The sequence below is a fragment of the Bombus huntii genome, chromosome 13, assembly GCF_024542735.1.
Source record: "Bombus huntii isolate Logan2020A chromosome 13, iyBomHunt1.1, whole genome shotgun sequence".
Classification (NCBI taxonomy): Eukaryota; Metazoa; Arthropoda; class Insecta; order Hymenoptera; family Apidae; genus Bombus; species Bombus huntii.
The window spans coordinates 10,029,321-10,050,336 of NC_066250.1; the positions used below are offsets into that span (position 1 = coordinate 10,029,321).

Here is a 21,016-nt window from a genome sequence, read left to right on the forward strand (position 1 = left end):
TTACGACACTTTCCGATATGTGTATCTCAACTGATTCATAGCTGACACACAGAATTCATGATATCGTTCATATTATTTAACCTACTCATGTCTACGAAACGTTGCTGCCAAATGCCAGATATACACGACTGCTCTCGAAAAATAGCGCAATAACGTGATATTTTATCACTGTAAAAGCCTGAAATATCAAATTACAAGGAATTTCTGGTTCTTGAAATGTCTATAAAATTGTCAGTAGCTATCCATTTATACGTAACGTTTTTCACAGATATAGACACGTGTAACAAGCAGCCACTGTACATAACAATATATTTAAAAAACATATTTCTGTTTTCTTGTAACGAGGTTTGGGAAAAAATTAATTAATGTAATACTCAAATTGTAATTGATATCTTTTGAAAAGAATTAAGCCAGAATCTAATTGCAATCTTCTATAGTCGCAATTTTTCCTGATTAAATTATTTTACTTTCCATTGTTTATAAGATATTTAATTCGCTTAAGATGTTTATCATTAATTATTAAATTTTAGAAATCATTTAGCATCAATATGAAATTATATAATTGTAGATAGTACACTAAGTAATAATAAAATAAGACATAATTCTAAAAGTACAATAGAAATAGATCGATTTACCAAGATTGAAATGCTCCTCCAGCGGAAAGCGCAAATCTTTCGAATCTGTAACAATATGAAAATTTCATTAGAAAAACATGACCTAATAAATCTCCTTAAAAAGGTTCCTGACATATTATCGCAATAACATATGGAATTCTGAAAAAAAGTGATGTATAGGTAATGTTCGTGCCATTAAAATTAATGCACCAATCAACATTCCTGCACTGGTGTGCCAAAGAGAAACGAAATTAATCTTCTTAATCTATCCAATTTCCTGTTCCGATTCACATTATCTCCATCCTTTATCACACTTCCCTCTAATTCATCTTACAAAATCCACGAAAAACAAGAACACGAATCAGAAGAAATCCCATCTACTTCTAACACCTCTAATCACACTGCATAAAACATAGAATATATTTATGCTATCCTCTACCGAGAAATCTATACATTTACGTCACTAAAAGTTTATTTGAATATTTATCGCAAAATCTATTTTAATTTTGAAATATCTTGTTAACATTTTTTTCTATTTTGTTATTTTTATTTTATTCATTTTGCTATTCTATTTGTATTTCATACTATCTACTTATTTTATTCTACCTCACAGAGCTAAAGTTCAAACGAATCTTTCTATGGTGTTTCAAAATAAGGTGTCATTATTACCATCACTATGCAATTTTCTTTGATAATTCGCTATTGCCAAAATAAAATGTCTGATACAAATTATTATCGTTAAATTTCGGATATTATTTTTTTATAAAAAATTTGAAACTGTTAAATCGCGCGAGATGCAAATAACACAAAAAGATACATAAAATATCCAAAGATTATTCTGTGAAAATTGATGAATAAAACAATTTTCTACAGTTGTTTTACTTTCTTAGTTATATTCTTGAACATATGAATTTGCATAAAAATCTACGGTCTAATTATCGTTATAGAATCAAACAATTATCCGCATAACAAACATTAACGAACACTCTTCAAAGCCCCAAATCCATCCTTCGAAAAACAGGAGAGTATCTCGCCCACTCGTTGCCCGACAAAACTGCACGAAAAACCACAGAGACACGTTGTCCCTTTCGAATTCCCGCGTAATTTCGCACGGTCTGCGGCGAACAGGAATTTCATCTCGCTGGAGGAGACGATCGCCAAAACAAAACACGACTCTGCCGCGAATAAAACGCGTCCAGGGTGGCCCATTATACCCTCCTCAATGACAGCAGATTATCCGTGGTCCTCGAGGGCGCGGCAGATTTTCGTGCAGTGGTCACAAGCCGTAATTTCCTTTTAACCAGCGCACCGCGTTATCAGAGTCTCGCGAGGCGACTTTTGCGCACCACGATCATTTATCCTAGCGGACAGGTGGCGAAATGAAGGACCACACGGCTCGTTCAATTCCCCCGATACGCATGCACACCTGAAGATTTTCGGTACGTGTACACCCGGATGTACGGTTCTGATCGCACGAACCCGGCCAGCTTCCGTAATTATGACGATTGGCGCGCGATTACGTTTTTGTTACGGGACGCTGATGGGCTGCTTGGCCTGGACGATTGCGTTCGAAAGAGCTTCGTTTCCTTTCTTTCTTTTACCTTGCTGCAGTAATCTCAGCAGAGGAATTACTTGGGTTTGATACGATTTCGGTATGGACGTTTGTGGGGAGGTGTTATGTTGAGCTGTGAAGATCGAGAGTGGAAATTGTTCGAACAATTTGTATGCACGACGAAGATTGCGATTTGGGATGAGTAACAAAATTTCAAGCGCTTTATGCTTTGTACTTTCTTTCTACTATTATTTAAAATCACAATACTAAAACAGAAAGGTATCTATAGAGTTTTATAAAAATGATTGACAATATTGGAAAGTTTAGTTAGCTTCTATAATTACGCGTTTCTTTTAGGAAAGTTCCCTTACATTAGTACCTATGACTCAAAGGACCACCGAGGAAGAATTGGTGATTTTTGAAAAAGAACATCTGTTCGAAAACTTCTCAAGGCAACGAATACGATCTGCGATCGTTAGATGTTTGGTAAAAAAGTGGATGGGCCAACAAAAAATCAATATTCCAGGGCGTACGACGAATTGAGATACAAGGTAGTTGACGGCGATTAGAGCTACCGGTGTGGCCCGATTCTTGTGGTGTGACTAATCTGTAATTGGACAGATCCGCAAACCACCGAGCAGCGAGTCGTCCCACGAGATCTCTACCTTCGAAATTGCAACCTACCTGTCCAGAGACTTCGTTTTAACATACGCTATGTATATTTAATCAGTGTATAGTACGATCGTTGTATAGTTCTATTAATACAAAAAATTCCTTGTTCAGGCAACAGAGTACAGATTCGCTTCATTGATGCGATAAATAGTGATGATGATAAATTAGTGTCTTCATCATTTTTATAATTTTTAATATTGGTAATAATACCCTGATCTTGGGCCTTCTTGCATAATTGAAGTAATATTAGTGAAACTTTATATGTTACAAGATATAAGTCACCGGTATTAATTACTTCTTTTGCATAATTTATTATGTATTATATTAATTTATCATATACATGTGTATATTATGTTATTATACTATATGTAAAATATTGTAATGTATTATTTTGACATCTTACTATTCTAACGAGACACGAGTATCATGATTATATTGGTCAAATTTGAAAGATAATTGATTGAAAGTATATGCCTCGCGAGGGGACCACTAAAATATGTATTTGACCAATTGTTCAATTAATCATCTTATTTATAACCCACGATACAAGAGTAATTAGTGAAAGCATTTTTAGCATATTTAGATTAATTAACATTATATTACATATTTAGCATATGTATACTAATTTTCCATTAAGTGTACATTTGCAATAAATTGTCTTGTAACTTTCTATATACATTTTTGCACTGATCTCAAATTTTATTATTATAATTAAGATAGTTGCGTCGCGTTACAGCGTTATTGATATTTCAAATATTTTCGTATAATACATATAACATATTCATAAAAAAAATACTTCTGTAAGTGTTGGAATGCTTTTATGAGCCTCTCTCTTTCTCTCTCTTTCTAAGTTCTCCAAGTTAGTTTTATAAATTATGAAACAACCGACCGTCTTTTTCAATGTAAAATTAAAAAATTGTCCTATTTAAAGTTAACGATTTGTCAGTTATTAATTCACTAATATTATTGGTTAATAAATTTTCCTGATCTAATAATAGTAGGAATAGAGAGTCCAAATTTACAAGCAGCGAAAAAAGGATGTTAGCACATATACTGTCAAATCTAATCATCCAGTGTTCCACACACTCTGTCAACCAACTAACAAATATATTTTAAATCCCCAATAACCTGGCCATCACGGCCTTCCGGCACCCATATCCTCAAACTCAGCACCACTTGTCAAAAGATTAACGCAGTCTGGTCGATTTCTCTCGTACTGTCAAAGAACGTTTCAGGAACCTCAGGAACGTTTCATTGGTAGTTGGCCAGTCGCGATCATGCGATCACGGTCGTGGCTGTCGTCTTGGAGAAACGCCAGGAAGGACCTTCATCCTGATAAATGATGCTCGCTACCGCCGTCACGGAATAATTACGCGGCTCTGGAAACACGGGAAGCGAGCTGGGGAAGAAAAACAGCGGCGATCATGGCGCGCCCAAGCTTGAAAAATTAAAGGCGAGTGTCGCGTCTCGTCGCGTCGGTACGAGCGGTGTCGAATCGTCGAGCTTAAGGGGATCCCTTGACAAATGAACGGCGGAAAGGAAATTGCAGGAGAAACGCGGGTCCCACTGACAAAACTTCTGCCAGGGACAAACGCACACTCAACTGGCCGACAGAGAAATTACATTCCCGGGAATATGCTAAATTATGAAGCGAGCAATCAGCTACCATGGGGCGCCGCCATGGATGCAATCTCGCTTTTTGGTCTCTGTAGCACCTGGTGAAACACGGATGAAAAATATAGCGGACTGCAATCATCTATTTTCGCGTTGCCGCGTCGACAGAAAGGATCAAATGGAAACTTCGAATAAGGGTCTAAAGCATACACTGGAAACTATTAGATGTTTAATATTTGCGATTGGTAATTCAGTTGGAAACATATGAAATTGCAAATTTCTGTAATTAAGTTAATGGAAAACTATGAAGAGTTCTCTTTCAAATAGCATGGCATGATGGATCAAAGACAAGTTTTCGTATATTGTCATTAAGTTTTGATTTGACGACGCATATAAAATTCATAAAGCATTTGTAAATTCAGTCTTAATCTCAACAAATGTCTTTTGAAGGGGAGCATACAGTCGCGAATATTGCAATTGGTTTTGTTTGTAAAAGAATCGAAAAGTCGCAAATTTTTACATAGCGTTGGGGCGTTAAGATCTCCAAGATATCATAAAAAAGAAAGAGATTAGAATTTTCAAAATAATTGGTTACGAAATAATTACATATGTGCTGAATACACTAAAGGATAAACGAGGAAAGCAGTCGTTCGAAAGCTTCCTTCTGTGATATAAATATAAAAGAATAATTGCTTTGAACATCAAATAAAGAACAGGTTCCGCAAATTATAGTCAAGAGGATATGAGATGCGACTCGAAACTTTGCCATCATACATGTATGAAATATAGATAAATTTTTAGGATTCTGCAAATGTAAAACCAGTTAAATTTATTCATGGACTCATTAATCGTCTCTTTCCACAGAAATCTTTACTATACTTACAAACGATTATATTGTATTATATATCTTATAAACGCTTTATACATGGTCCAAAAACAAACCAAGAATTAAGTATTTCAAAAATGAAAACTCCTTCACTTGTACTCAAACATTTCATAGAACGCGGGAAGATTTAAATAAAAAAAGCAAGACCATAGTTTAAGAAGTTACATATTTTGTATAGCTTGAATAGCTTTTACTTTCATAAACGCGCGATATAGGATACGAAAGACTTTAGCGACAAATTTTAAAGTGATTTAATATTAACAAATATTTGATTATTTGACACGATATCAAACCATTTGAAAGCAAGAACCGTAAAACACTGTATAAGTACGAGAGTGCAAATTCTTGAATGAAATTGACCAGAAGGTAGGCGCGCTACTGAACGCGTCAGGAGTCAAGAGACGTTGGAATTTTTTTTAACCTGGCGACGATGAGACGAAAGAGTCGTTGTTGCTGCAGGCATCAAGTGGAAACGAGGGTCCGTAGAGCTATTGTTAATGAGAGCGCGTGGCGTAACTCGAACCGGATGAAGCCACGAAGGGTGGCACCGGTAACTTCGATAATTAATACGAGGCGGCAGACAGTAATCGATTCCTCTCTCCGTATTCTCCCCTCTTTTTCTTTTTTCCCTTTCCCCTTCCCCTTTTCTTTCATTCTTTCATTCTGTTTTCGTACTTTCTTTTTCTCTCTCCTCGTCTCTACACGCGTGTTCTCGTGCTCGGCGCAGCGATTTCATAGCCAGGAATTACGAGCAATAAAACGCACCTGTTTATTCATGACAGCGCCGATTTATTTGCGATACCAGCTACGGTCCATGATTATTGGGAACGGCCAAAAACTGGCCAAATTGCCCGACCAAACGAGCAGCGAATTGTTCTGCATTCGTTCGTATGTACCGTCCTGCATCGATGCTACGTACCGATCGTAAACGCGTATCGATTTCTTTGATCTCCAATCTGGTGTATCTCTCCTTTGAAGAACCCGTAATAAGCCTGCATCTTTATGCGCGACCTTTTTTTCTCTTATATCGAGAAAATACGCACTTTTGCAGTGGAGATGCTGTCAACCGGCAGTGCATTAATTTTCTCGTTCTAAAGGAAATCGAAAATTAAGCGGAATCAGTCTTAATTAGGTATGGGATTAATCAAGAACGACGTTAATTTGCGGGGTATGGGACGAAGTCGGTGATTTATGTAAGTTATGGAGAAATTGTGTGAAAAGTTGTTACAACAAATGGACTGGTAAATCTTAAGAATAGGGTTCGAGTAAAATTTGCGAAATAACTCGATATTTTAAAATCTTTCAAATTTTTTAATTGCTTGCTAAAAAAGAAAAAAATTGAATTATAACTAGAACAGACCTATACAAATTTCTAACAAAAATTTTTACCTCTATATGTTTTATTTGCAAAATTAACAACTCTAGTTCTAACGACTAATAGTATTCTAAAATTTCGATAGCACTAGGCATTCCGTTTTAACACGAATTACTACTAACTACACTAACAATATTTTAACCAGCGAAGTACCCGTTTACAAATAAAACTTTATTCGATTCCAGAGACTTAACCTACAATTTTTCAAAACCTACCAAGAAATATCAAAATACAGAGAACAGCCACGATTTAATTTTTCTTTTCAACGAAAAATACATCTATGTACCTTCGGATTGCATAATGTCGATGAGTTCATTTTACAAAGAACATCGCTGTGAAATCCCCGTTGCATAATTGTCACTTGCACGTTCCACCCATCGTCAGTGAAATAATAACAACGTTTCGTAACTGATACCAGGCACGTGAGACGTTAGCTCGTTTAGCAAAACTGCGATATTAGAGAAATGTTAGTGATTAAGCCTCCGTTGCGTGACGTACTGCTAACTTCATTATCACCGTCTCACGAACACGTCCACATCTACGTTATGACCCCATATACAGTCAGTCATAAAAGTATCTAGTTACGATATATTCTATCTGGAACTATGAAAAAAGTTGCAACAAATGTTTATCGTTCTACTGCACGGTACTAGCTCAAAATAAAACAGATTGCACAGTGAATGATTATGTTTCAATAATCGAGACCATTAGATTAATTCGCTGTTTTTTACAGAAATTGTATAGAAATCTTATAGGAATTTTATAAATTTTTATAGATAAAAATGACTATACAATATGACTATATATAGTATATAACTACCTGTTATTTTAATTTCTTTCATACAAATGTAACATTTTTTTAACAAATGTAACATAATTCAATTTAGAACTGAAAAGAGAATACTGGCGCGACTGGATACTTTTCTAACCGACTGTATACGTGCTCCTCGCGTTCAATGAAAAATAATGCACGACGTGACGCTATTTTCAAAACGGCCAGTTAATTGCTCGCCATCCGGTATATTAACGCGACGTTCTTTTCTTCCTGTTGCTTGGGTGGCGAGCTAAATAAAGAGCTTCGAATTAGGGAAAGAGACTAATCGTTGTTGGTTAACGTACAGCTTGGCACCAACGATTCGTTTGACTGATGATTCGGGCGGAAAACGGCGGAAATTCGTGACGTTAAGTGGTGGTAAACGCAGTCGCCGGTCAAGGAAATCGTCGTTTTTCAGTGTCTCTATTAGAGAAACATCGTCGATTTCATGGATTAATGGAGTGTACTTAACTATTGAGATGGATGGTTGCTTCAGGTGGAACTGTATTTAAGCGTCACTCGATCATGATATTATGCCACCTTTCTATGAAAAAACAAAATTTTTTTTCGTTGCACGAAATAATTTAGAAGGTTTATGGATAGTGTGACGTCAAATGGAATCACATTAGATATCGATAATTTAAACAAAAGAGAAGGATATTGATAGCTTGAGAAAAAAAAGAGATATCGATAATTAAAAGAAATTTAAAGAAAACTATATTTTGTTATGTGCGAGCAAATATATTTTCCTATAACGTATTGCTGCTCTGCTACATCATTAAGTTATTATGTATTATGTGTTGCGTGTATTATGTTACAGACTGCAAATTTTTATTCAAATTCATATTTTCGAAACATAATGAAAAAAGTAACACCTCGGTGAAAAGTGTTTTTACTTACTAAGTATTATAGAAAGCACTATACTTTGCTCTTTTGTATTCTGTGCAATTGTGCACTTTCAAATTTCCTATAAATGCATAAAAAACCACATTGTATGTTATATATTACGTATTGTTATTATGTATATATAGAATCATTGTAATCGCTAGTAACCACTATAATGTACTGTACGTAATAAATTCCAAAATGCACGTTCTAACGTCAAGGCAAATCATCCGATGACAGCACTTCCAGCGGCGTCAAAAATCAATCGATGGAATATATGAAATTCCAGGGGAACACGGGATAGGCGCGCCTATTCTGGTTCTCTGTGATGCGTTTGTATGTATTTACGAGCTGGTCGTTTCACGTGTTTGCATGGTCGATGCACAGTGACTGGCAAGTGTGCGTGTGCAACATACTGTGACTTTTTGAATGTGTGAATCGGAGTGTGTCGCGGAGGATACGCGCGAGGGGCCCTGCCAAGCGAGGTAATGACTGGAGCTTCCTGCTGTTCACAAACTGCACGGGAAAGGGAGTTCGTCCCCCGTGCAGGATATCCGACATTTAATCTGATTTCTGGATTACGCCGCCGCCGCCGTCGCCGCGCCGCGCCGTCGCGTCACGCGGACAAGGGCTGAAAGAAGCACTCTCTCGCTCTCCCCCTTTCTCCCTCTTTCGTTTTCCTCCTCCTTTCACCGCTAAAAATAATGCCCCGTTTCGTTATCCCTTTATGAGGGACCAGACGGGTTTAATGCATCGCTTTAGGAGATTGCGAGGGGAGGTTGATGTCTATTTGATTGGTTATCGGAAGTTCGAGTTGCGTTTGATACGGTAAATGTGTAAGCCTTAAATCTGCTATAGATTATAGAGTATAGGCGTATTTTTATAGCGTAGAACAGCGATTTTCAATCTTCTTCATCTTATGGTATGCATAAACTGATTACTAAAATTTTGCGGCATACTAAAAAATGTGTCATATTTGGTTCATTCAGCTGAGACTAGAGTCGAATGCTTGCTGTTTGCACGAATTTCTTTTGTCTTTTATACAAATGAAAAGTTTCATTCCTTTCATTCTGTCAGATCTTCAGAAACTAATATTATCATTTATTTTTCTGGTGTATTCTTATTGTTCCATATTACGCTTGCTCTATTTATAAAAAAGGCAACGAATTCTTTTCGATTCATAGAACAATACATTACAACTGTCTCTATCCAAAATTGGTTTATCAGAATTAATGTCATCATAGTATCCGATTTACCGAATATGTTTCTGAACTTCTATTATTCGACTCCCAATCACGCGATATATCGCTTATACGAATTAATGTTTCGCTTTTAGTATTCAACAATTATTTATTACTGTTTCCACTCGTACCCAGACGAATGAATAAAACTAATGATTGGAACGAATGAGCAAAACCTAACTATATGAAAACTAGCTCCTATTATACGAACGAATAAACAGCGAGGCACCTCCTATTATTCGAGTGATCCGATACGTCTTGTCTCCCGATCCGTGTCGTCCCGTGTTTAAACCCATTTTGTAAAATTATATTGTTCTTGTGCAGGTGCTTCTTATTTTACAAATTTCCCCTTATTCCCGTCACTATATATGGATCATGTTTCCAAATACCCAATCAAAATTTATCTTATCATCTCGCAAGGTACATAGAAACAAAGGATATAGTCGATCACTAAAAATTCTTCAGATGCCACAGATTTATCTTGGATCGAATCGGAGTATCGACCATCGTTTAAGCAAAGCGGTGTAAATTTATCGTTCATGAAGATTCCTCGATTACCCAGGACCCCGTAGTCTTCCGGTTTCACGACAATGTTGCCTTCTTGTTTCGACCGTGGGAGATCGTGCGATCTTCCCGATGTTTTCTTCGCATACCCATAGCCGTGGTTAATTGGTAGCCAGCAAAAGAAACGCGGAGGCAAACGCTTTAATCGCCGTTATATCAGCGCAAAATAAGGCTATTCTCCCGGGCATGCAGAAAAACGTGGAAGGTGCATCGACTCTTATATCGCATAAGCGGCGTCTAACGTTGCAGTAAAACGACACGGGTCGCGTTTAATTCACGCGACCGCGTGTCTGGCAAAGACTTTTGTTCCCGTACCCTGAATTGCGTTTCCAGCGCATGACAGCAAGGTGTGAAAGTTAAGAACGAGCTTCCATCAACGACTCTTGTTCCACGCTCAGAGGATGTCGCTGGGAAATGGAGCGTTCTTTGGCTAACTCATAACATACATACTAACAGAAGCTTAATTGGAAAGAGGGAATTCTTTTATTTGAGTGTTCAGCCGATACTCGGGCACCTGGATGCCCACCTGAATACATCTTGTGAAAACGTTTCGCTTCTCAGCGATAATTTTTTAAAAAACCGCCTGGATCGTCGCGATTTGAACCTTTTAGAAGCTAAATATCTTTCCCATATCCTTAAACAAAGAAAATTGTTAAGTCAAAGTTCGTATAGTCGTTCTCGTATAGGGGTTCTCGACTTGCCTACTTGTAGAAATATGATATCTCATATTTCTATAATCTGTTATTGAATAAATAAAAGTATTTACAGTACTACATATATAATGACTACAGACTATAGACCACATTGACTTTATCCATTAGAAAGATTCGGGTGACGAACCTTATCGCTCAGGCGAGAATCCCCTTACCCAGAGGTCCTATGAAAACCATCGAGATTCAAACAAATGTACGCTCTGCGTGTGTTTGTGAAATACCTAACCAATGGGATTAAAATTAACGATCGTTTATATATTTTGAACACCGGTTTCAAGCTTTCTTCCAGGCAACAATTAACGCGCGTAAATTCGTAAGATTAAGATTTACCCATGATAAAATGGGTTTATTATACGAATTCTGGAAGTGAGCACCCAGTGGGTATCCTGGATATTGAACAACGTTATACAAGAACGTTCTTTTATGTCAGAACAATTATTGAATAAGTACGTAGCTCCCTATTATTTAGCTCAGACGGAATGATGTTATTCAAGGTACATATAACTTCGTATGACTAAAAAGTGTCATTTAAACTTGAGACGGCCACGAGGTGCGTGCACGAGCGATTCTCGGCGACGGGCGACAGAGAATGTCGGCCGTTTTGTCGATTGTCGGTATCCCAAAACAATAACGTCCGCGACTCTTACAATTAAAACCGCGGTAGTCCTTAAGAGTATCACTGCTCCAAGCCGCTATCAAGTTTAAACCCTGATTACACATAATGGTTCCAGCTAATGAGCAATGCGATACTCTTGGAAATGGATCGAAACCGCACAATGCGTCGACCTTGACACGTGCATCTCTTCTATACAGGAGTTGCCGTTACATGTACGTTAATAACGTATATCGATTCTCTAATTAATATTCTGATGTATTAAGCGAATTAAGGGATAAACAATAAAGTAGTTACACTATAACTCTGTTTATACGAAGTCCCTTATTTGAACAAAATTTTGCCGTCCTAGGCAGTGCACTATTAAATAAATTACTGGTTAAATTCACATATCCGAACGTAAATTCCAACTACATACATACATACATAAGCGAAAAATCGCATATGGTAGAAAAATAAGTGAACTTCTATTATATGAACATCAATTGTATAAACTGTTTACCCCTTCACAAAATTCGAATAAATCAAGTTCCATTACACATTGTAAATTAGATTGTTATTATTATAAACGAATAATAACATAGAAGAAGACCACTAACTACCGCGCAACCATATGATTGAGGAGCATAAAAAAAGAGTTAAATCTACGCTGTGAACGTGGCATAAGAAGGCACGGGTCGCAGCGTACGTCCACGTGAACTATGGTGGGGATTGGCGTGCGTCAACTTCTCCCATGGTGGAGCAAGCCTCCTTATGCAGTCTCGCCGCTAGTGCATTAGTCCGCGTGCATTCCTGGAACTTCGTTAACAGTGTCTTTAAATCAAAATAGAGGCATCTAATTAACGTATACGAGCCTCGAAACCAGAGAGGGTGCCTCAGAGATAGAGGAACATATTTATGAGCGGTTCTTTTGCTACTAAGACGATAGTACTCGCCTGGCGATGCCAACCCTTGTCGCTAATAGGCGAATAAGTAGAAAAAGTCTCGCCGTCGAGTCTCACGTGAAATATAAATCGCCGTTTCAAAGGTACTAATATATTCTTCCGAGCATTGTTATGGATGCTGTGTAGTGAACTGAAGTCTCTCGGCGAATTGCAAAACGAACATCGTTCGATAGAATGTTGTTTCTCTCGGATAATAGGCACGGTCGGTTCGGTTGCATACGCCGCTGTATAAATCGGCTGGTTCGCCTTGTTTTTCCAGGCGTTTCGAGGGTAAGCGACGCCGTTCGCGCCACTTTGTCTCTCGTCCCTGCCGGAATGCAGAATTTATTGCGCTAACGAGCTGTGAAATACTGCCGAGTTCTTTCGGTGACTCGCACTGGAAGAACGAAGGGTTTGTGCGTTCGTTAGCAGATTATGCTCTCGAAATCGAAGCTTAAAGGATTTTAAGATATTCGCTGTACATATTTCATGACTTGCTTATTGTCTCGCCTAAAATACAGTAGGATCTCGACTATCAAAATTAATTATAAGACTGAGGATTTTTATGCATTTATAGAGAAGATGAAAGTACGAAATTACACAAAATACACATGATATGGAAAGGTATATAAAATATTCAAAATAGGTATAGTGCTTCCTATAGTACTTGAGTATTACTTGAAGTAAAACAATTTTTTATCGACAATGAGATTCTACGTTTTCAATTAAGTATCTGTATACTCAAAAATGTGGATTTGCATAAAAATTGACAAACTACTAATTAATTGAACAAGAATAGGGTGACCGAATTTTTTAATAACCGAACGATCAATATTGACTGCTTTTCATATGAAAAGTGATAATTTATTGCACATTATTACCTGTATGTACATGTCTCGATCATTTTCTTCTTGATCTTCCAATCTGTTTTCGCAATTTTTCTAAACCAATAAATTAAAAACTTTTTTTTAAGTGATTAGTTCCACAGGACTGCTTTCTGTTTGTGCTTCATACCATCTGTTCCTGTGTACCAATAAGCATGTTTCTGTAGCTATGAACGCATCTGAATATATTATACTATGCTGAATACCGTTTGCAGAAATATTATCCTATTCATCGCTGTTTTCGCTACTGTTATACCTCCCTTAAATTCTGTCAATCTTTCTTCCTCACATATATGTTTAACAACGAATTGAGAATCTGATTGATGAATGTACAGAAAGTGTGGCGAAAGAAGTTTATATAGCCGATATTGTTCGGATAATTGAACGTTCGAAACAAGAGTTGCTCGGATAATCTAGGTTTTACCATAGTGATATTGGTAAAGTAATATAGTGAAGTCTTATTGGCAAAGTACTGTTGCCCAGGTCGAGATACGACATATTGTATTCATTTAACCAAATAGACGGTTAATATATATTTAGTACAGGTCTATACGGCGTCTTACGAAAAACTAACAGCATCAAATCAATATTACTGTTCTCTCTGTCTGGTTATTGATAGCTTATTCTACTTCTCGGAACGAAACTTCGCTCGATGCCCGTAATGGTACTAAAATTTCAAAGTATTTTGTCCTATCGTGTTAAGCAAGAAGCGATTAAGAGTGAGAGAAATCCCAGTCGATAATAATTCAGACAACGCGGAATAAACATCGAACAAATCTTTCCTCTTCCGAGGTCTTTCGCAAATGGAATGTCAGTAATGCTATCGAACTTTTATAAACGATTATTTCATCGGCGAATTCCTTTCCCTGTATCTAATCATCGAATTACCATCCGCTTGCATTACGACAATCGTTTCATTCTTCCCTGCGTTTGTCATACGAACTGTTTTGAAACGAGAAATTGGTAAACTTCCATCAATTCGATCTGAAAATATGCATTACTTGCACGTTCGTAGGGATACAAGGAACATTCGATCGGCGATCCGCTTACCGCAAGTCCCGTGTAAAGTGTCGAATTCAATTCTCGAGCAAGAACGATTCGTTCGTTTCGGTCAACGTCCCACGAGCTCGGATTCGCGACGCTAGTACACGCTGCATGCCCGTGACACGTTCACATGACCCTTTTCCGCGGCGTCACAGTTCTCATGAAACCATATACGAGTATACGAATGAGAGACGTGTCGTTACGATACTTCCGGCGAACAGTCAACCGCCACGAATAACATTAAAGTATAAATAATGCAAACGGGAAGTACTTGCTGTAACGAACGAGATCCTACGCGTCGAAAATCATGGTTTTCCTCTAAATTCATCAATGTACATGAAAATTAATCGTTTCTCTTTCTGTTTAACACTGGAACTACCAGCCTGTTAAATACGCTTGAATGTTCTATGTAACGTATAAATCATGATTCAAATGAAATTAATTAAAACAATTTCTCTATCCGAATAAAAATCGGCATTAATCTTAGTAGAAATACCTGTATGTTTTCAGTAATCGTAAAAAAAAGAAAGAGTCTGAAGTCAGTCATTTTGACGAGTTTGATAGTTCTAATGTTACACAAATGCACTAAAAGGCTGATGAAAGTAATTGGCAATAGTAGAGAGATTGTCAAACAGCAATGTAAAGGTGATACGAAATGGAGTAGTCAATAATCTCGGAATTCGCTACGAAGTTAGTGTATATTTTTTCATGGTTTGGCTACGATGGTTTCTATTGAACGTTATATATCGAGGACTAGCAAATACGCTTCTAATAAATACTTTGAAGCTTCTACATATATACATCGCCGAATCCGTTTCAAATTTGACCGTTTTTTTAAATTTAAATTTAAGATACACTGTTTCTAAAGGTGATCCAATACTTTCGTGAGCTACTTTATTTCGTGGCATCGATCGTGATTCTTAAATCGAGAAATCAACGAAAGATACATTTTAATAAAGTTCATTGGAAAGATCCATAAAATTATATAAAAATTTTAGGGAAGAAATTGTCAGTTGATAATGTAGATCAAAGATGAATCGTTTAAAAAAGTATGTTTTTTTAAAAGAAGCATCTTTTTTCACTTCAACTTTTATCAGATATTTAAAGTTAAATACGAGATGTATTTTTTATTCAACGTCTTTTTAGCTCGCTACGCTGAAGAGGATTAGATGCGGAGTTCCAACGTTTCGAGTTACATATCTCTCAGCACTTTCGTGTAACGCAAACTGCGTTAAATATAATAATGAGGTGAACAACATAGGTATGATTAAAACGGAGAAATATTTGCTAGTACCAAAGAAAACGTTTGATAACAATTTTTCTAAGGAATTTCTGATGCAATACTCACTTGAGCGTTCTTGAACGTTTCTAGAAATTCCTAAAAAATTGTGAAAATAGTCATTCTCTCCTGCTTTACACAATAAAGAACTTTCCTTTAGTTCAATAGAAAAATCTTAAGCTTCAAATTTCAGCAACATAATTGAACAATTTCCTTTGAATCGATCGAAACTAACAATGTTATCGAAGTTTTCACGAAACCATCACAATTTTCTCAAATGAATCACAGTACATCGATTATCCAATCACTCTGACATACAAATCAATCTGATAAACGTTAATAGCACGCGAGTTATCGACTATCCAGGCAAAGATTCCAGATAAAAAGTAAAGTAAATAAGATATTAGCCACAATAACTTTGAATAAAAGTCAGATGATAGAAAGATACGTGCAGCGTTAAGCTAGCCGTCCACACTCATCTGCAGACAATCTGATCTGACGATCATCGACGGATAATGTATGTCGCATATTTTTCACGCTTACGCCCGAGTACCCGGATACCCGCGGGAATTCGCAGATCCCTAATGGCCACATCTAATTATGCTATTGTGGTTTATCGGGCATATTGTATATTTTTTAATTTGCGGAAGAAAAAACAAAAAATCATGAAACTGTTGTGAATAGGTAGATTTTTAGTCGAAAGTTATAAGTAGACCGTGGATTTTTATGCATTTAAAGAAAATTTGAAAATATAAAATTGCACAGAATGTGACATGAAAAATATATAATAAAATACATATACTTTATGTAGTGTATATAATAGATAAAAAACATAAAATATACAAAACCCTTATATGATACTTTATAGGTAAAAATTTTCTACTGACTTCGATCTTTTAGTCATCCGCATGGAAACGATCTTTTTGCAGAAATAAATCTAGAAGGCAGCTCTGAACTTAAGAATTTTGCAGATGTCGAAAAGTAACCAACATTTTATTACAAAAAATTGATCCGAAAATAGAAAGACCCGCGACGATCGTGGCAAAAGAAAAAAAGTCGAAACAAAATAGTCTACCAGCGAAAAGATAATTGAACTGAACTGCGTGTTGCCTGTTTCCAACAACATTTATCCGTGAACGTTGTCTCATGTTTTCCATTACAATGGACACACGTCTGCAGATAATTGTCTGTCAGTGTAGACTAGGTTTTCGTCGGCGGACTGTCTCTGGACTTGAATTTTGTCTCCCGTTGTCTGCGAATTCTTTACGAGAGGCAGATGTGAATTGTCTATAACACGTGTCTGCGGACAATCGTCTGTTAGTATAGACGAGGCTTTAAACAATTTATCGATACGTTTCATCAGCCTAAAGTTATCTGTCTTTTATGTCAAACGTTCAGGTAATCCAAACGTGTAACGAATCATACGTAGTATCTAGTTCTCAAAAATTAATTAATGTTGGGGCAAATCAACCTTTTTAGAGTAAAATATATATTCAAGAGTAAACAAGGTATAGATGGTAGTCTACCGTCATCGACGAACTAACGCTGTCGTTGTCACACTTTCAGACAATCAAATGACTAATGAATCATAAATGCATGGTAGGTATAGAAATGAATTCTGTCCGACTGAATTCGCATAAGCAGCATGCGTATGATTTTGTAGTATCGTTATAAAAGTTTGTAACACCGTAACAATGCATTTATTTTAACTTTCAGTTATCGGCCGTAGAATTGAACTTTGAATTCACTCATTATCTAAACGTCAGTTTGTATTATGTGAACGAAAAATAATGGATAACGAGGAAAATAATTGAACTTCAATTATATAAACTATTTGTCCTCTTTAATTTCTACGAATTTCATTGATTCAAAGACATCGAGTTTCTATCGCGATGATATTCGCAAGCTGTTAGATAAATGATAAAAGGTCATCGATACATAGCGGATTTTTATGCATTCACGAGAAATTTGAAAGTGAAAAATGCGCAAAATGTAAATAATTAATAAAAATGTATCATATATCTAGAATGTAGTAGTGTCTATAATATTTGGCAGATAAAACAAATTTCCAATTAGGTTCCATTCCTTTAATTGCATTAATAGACTGCGGATTTTTATGCAAATTCATATTTCTAGAAATATAATAGAAAAGAAGGATCCCGCCAAAAAATTGTTTTACTTATCAAGTATAATAGAAAGAACTATACTTACAACAATTTATACAGTTTTTCATATTATGTGATTCTATATTAACAAAAATATGAATTTGCATAATCTGCGGTCTATCTAACAATACGATTTAAAAAGAAATGAAACCTAGACAAAAATTGTGCAGATAGTCATCAATAATAATGGAAATTATGTCGATAATCAACCTACATACGTACGTTTTTTCCAAGTAAAACTTAGTCGCCACAAATAGAAAACAATTCATTTTAACATTTAATGGTATTCAAAATTCGATGTTGGGAAAAATCATACGATAGTATATTTACGATAGTAGTTTACGATAGTATATTTAAATTTAAACGAGGCTAGGCGGTAGTCAAGGATGATTAACGAATGGGAAAACCAAGAAACTGGCAGGAAACGCGAGTCGCGGAAGCAGTTGCGTGGGAGTAGCCGGTCTCGCGACTCGCACCGGATATTACGCGGTATAATAAGAGCAAGAGTCACGCGAGCACCCATGAGAAGGAAAATTTACGGTGGTATTACGATGAAGCATCGTTGTGTTCCTTCATCGTCGTCGTCGTCGTCGGCGGTCTCATAGCTGGCGTCACAACAAAATTTTCGAGTCACGCGTATTTGTGCACGAAATCGCGTGGAATCGGCGAATTCCGGGATCTTTATTGGCAATGCGGTCAGGCGAAACAGGAAACCATAACCTACCACACAAAACTATGTACGTGCCTTCGACGCTTACGCGAGTAACTGGCCTCGTGACTGGCACGTCACGCCGACCGATCGGTCTCCATACACCAAGGCCGTCTTTCAATTGCTACGTTTTACGAAGCGACGAAGAATGCCGTCAATAACGAGCCGTGTATTAACTCGACCAACGAAAATACGAGTAACAAGCCGGTTCGAGACACGCTGTGAATAGCAAGTAAATTAGTATACTGGTTTTCGTTGACTCGTTTTCGTATTCGTCATCGATCGATGTGTAGATAATGCGTAAATGATGCGCAAATAATGGTTCTGGATGGTCTGAGCTCAGAACTTCCCGGAGAAGTTTGAATATCTTTACGATTGACTAATGAATTTTAATAACTTGGTCTTTTTTATGTTCATTATATTCCCAGTAATTCTTTGTTACAACTTATCAGGAATCGTAGATCTTTTTATATTTAAATAATAAGATATCGTATCTTATTATTTAAGGATAAAAAATTCGCAGTCTAGAAAGCCATCTATCGTATCTGAATTTCATATTTGTAATAATTTTTATTTTAGTTCTTCCTCAAAATTTTCACGCGGATGACAGAAAAATATTCGTATCTTGATATTTCAAGTAAGTAATTATACAACGAAAGTTTTAAAATCACTCATGACTCATAATAGCTTATTGGAACTGCAGAGTGTCGATTGCTTCGAGAAAGATGACCAATAGGCTATAATTACTGACGATATTATTAAGGCTTCTTGATTAGATGATCAAGCAATAGAATCGTATTGATAAAGATTGTGATTTCTTTGAGGGATGGCGAGTTGAATATATGTAAGCAGTAATGAGCCTGCATGTCTATAATACAATAATTTAAAAGAATGAAAGAATTTTAAGAAAACTCTAATGATTACTCTATTTGAATATGTTCATGCATTTCAATATGTTAATGCATTCCTTGAAAATGATCACCGTTGGATAACAATAATTAGTCTCAGTACTGCTACGTTATATTGTAGTTAAATGCTTTGTAGACGTAACATTTAAGTTCTTCAAAGATTGCGTGCGATTTCATGGTAAAACAATCTGATGTAACAATTTCGACGTCTGCTATGTCCTAGTCATATATAATCATTTGTAGAATCGATAAATAACCTCTTTGTTATATCACGCGAATTACGTATTGCATTTTGCACATGGAAACGTTTCAGCGCAAGTTTCAATATATGTTATATTTTTATCGAATGTAATTTTGTTGGAATTCTTCGAAGAAAAAAATAATATTTAGCAGAAGATAATCGATTTTCTAAACTCTACTCTGGTTCATTTCTTTGTTACGACATCAAGCTTGTATCGACAGATTTTCAATGAACGTAGTAAGATTACAAAATTTCATAGATAATAGATACAACGCAAAACTTAAAATAGAGAATTTAAAATAAAAAATTAAACTAAAGAATTTGTAGAGCTATCCCTTAAACGGAAAAACAGGGTGGATCAAGTTCCTTTCTCCAACGTAAGAAATAACGAATTGCTTGACTCGTCCGTGTTCCGAGTTAATAATAATCGATAGAGCTTTTTTTCTGCAGCGCGGAATCGATGGAAATTTCTGTGTCGCGCTCGCTCGTATTCTAGAAATTATTTTCCAGGCAATTACCCGCGGTTTTTATGCGGACTCTCGTCTAGACGATGCTCATTTACGTCCGTGTCGGAACGAAGAAACGAAATGGCAGGTAACGAGGCGCTTGACATCCGTCAAAGAACTGGCGACCGACGATAACGGTGCTCCAGAAACGATAACCAGTTCGAACTGTCTGGCTCGCCGACCAATCGGGATCATTGACTCCCTGTTATCGCAACAAGCAAACCAGATGTCTACTTCGACTCACAAATTTTCGCAAATATTTTGATCGAGTCACAAGTTTCAAACCGATATCAGAAATTTTACGACGTTTCTTCGAATATCGTTTTACGCCCGAACCGCGTTACAGATCTTACATACGAACGTCCCTGACCATGTTTTTGAACTCTGAGTTTCATTCGTTCACTGTTTTAAAGTGTTAGTAACAAAGAATTAAAAATCTATAAATATTTAATAAGAGGAATTTTAAAAGAGGAATTTAAAATAATACATGTATGTATTATTTAAATACAGCTAACAACATATTTGAATTAAAGAAATGTGACTCTTGAAATTCGTTTGCGACTTTGTATATCCATTAAGAACAGTTTTTACTTTTTCTATGTGGAAAATAATCGACAAAAAACCAACGTACTAAATATTTTGGGGAAAGGGGAAAATATTTTGTATTTAGTTAAAATTAGCGTACCTAAACTTATCTGTATTCTCTATTTATTTTTGAATAAACGAAGGATTCGTATTATGTCACAGAGTGGAGATAAGAATTTTGCGCAGAGCGAAAAATGAAAATAAAAGTAGTTAGATATAAGCAGCTAAA

The 21,016-nt window shown here is 36.3% G+C and overlaps 1 protein-coding gene across 6 annotated transcripts in view; it reads right to left on the minus strand.

Annotated features, from left to right (window-relative positions):
- LOC126872552 (uncharacterized) overlaps positions 1-21,016 on the minus strand; it is a 433,925-nt gene that overhangs the window by 215,828 nt on the left and 197,081 nt on the right. The window lies entirely within an intron of this gene.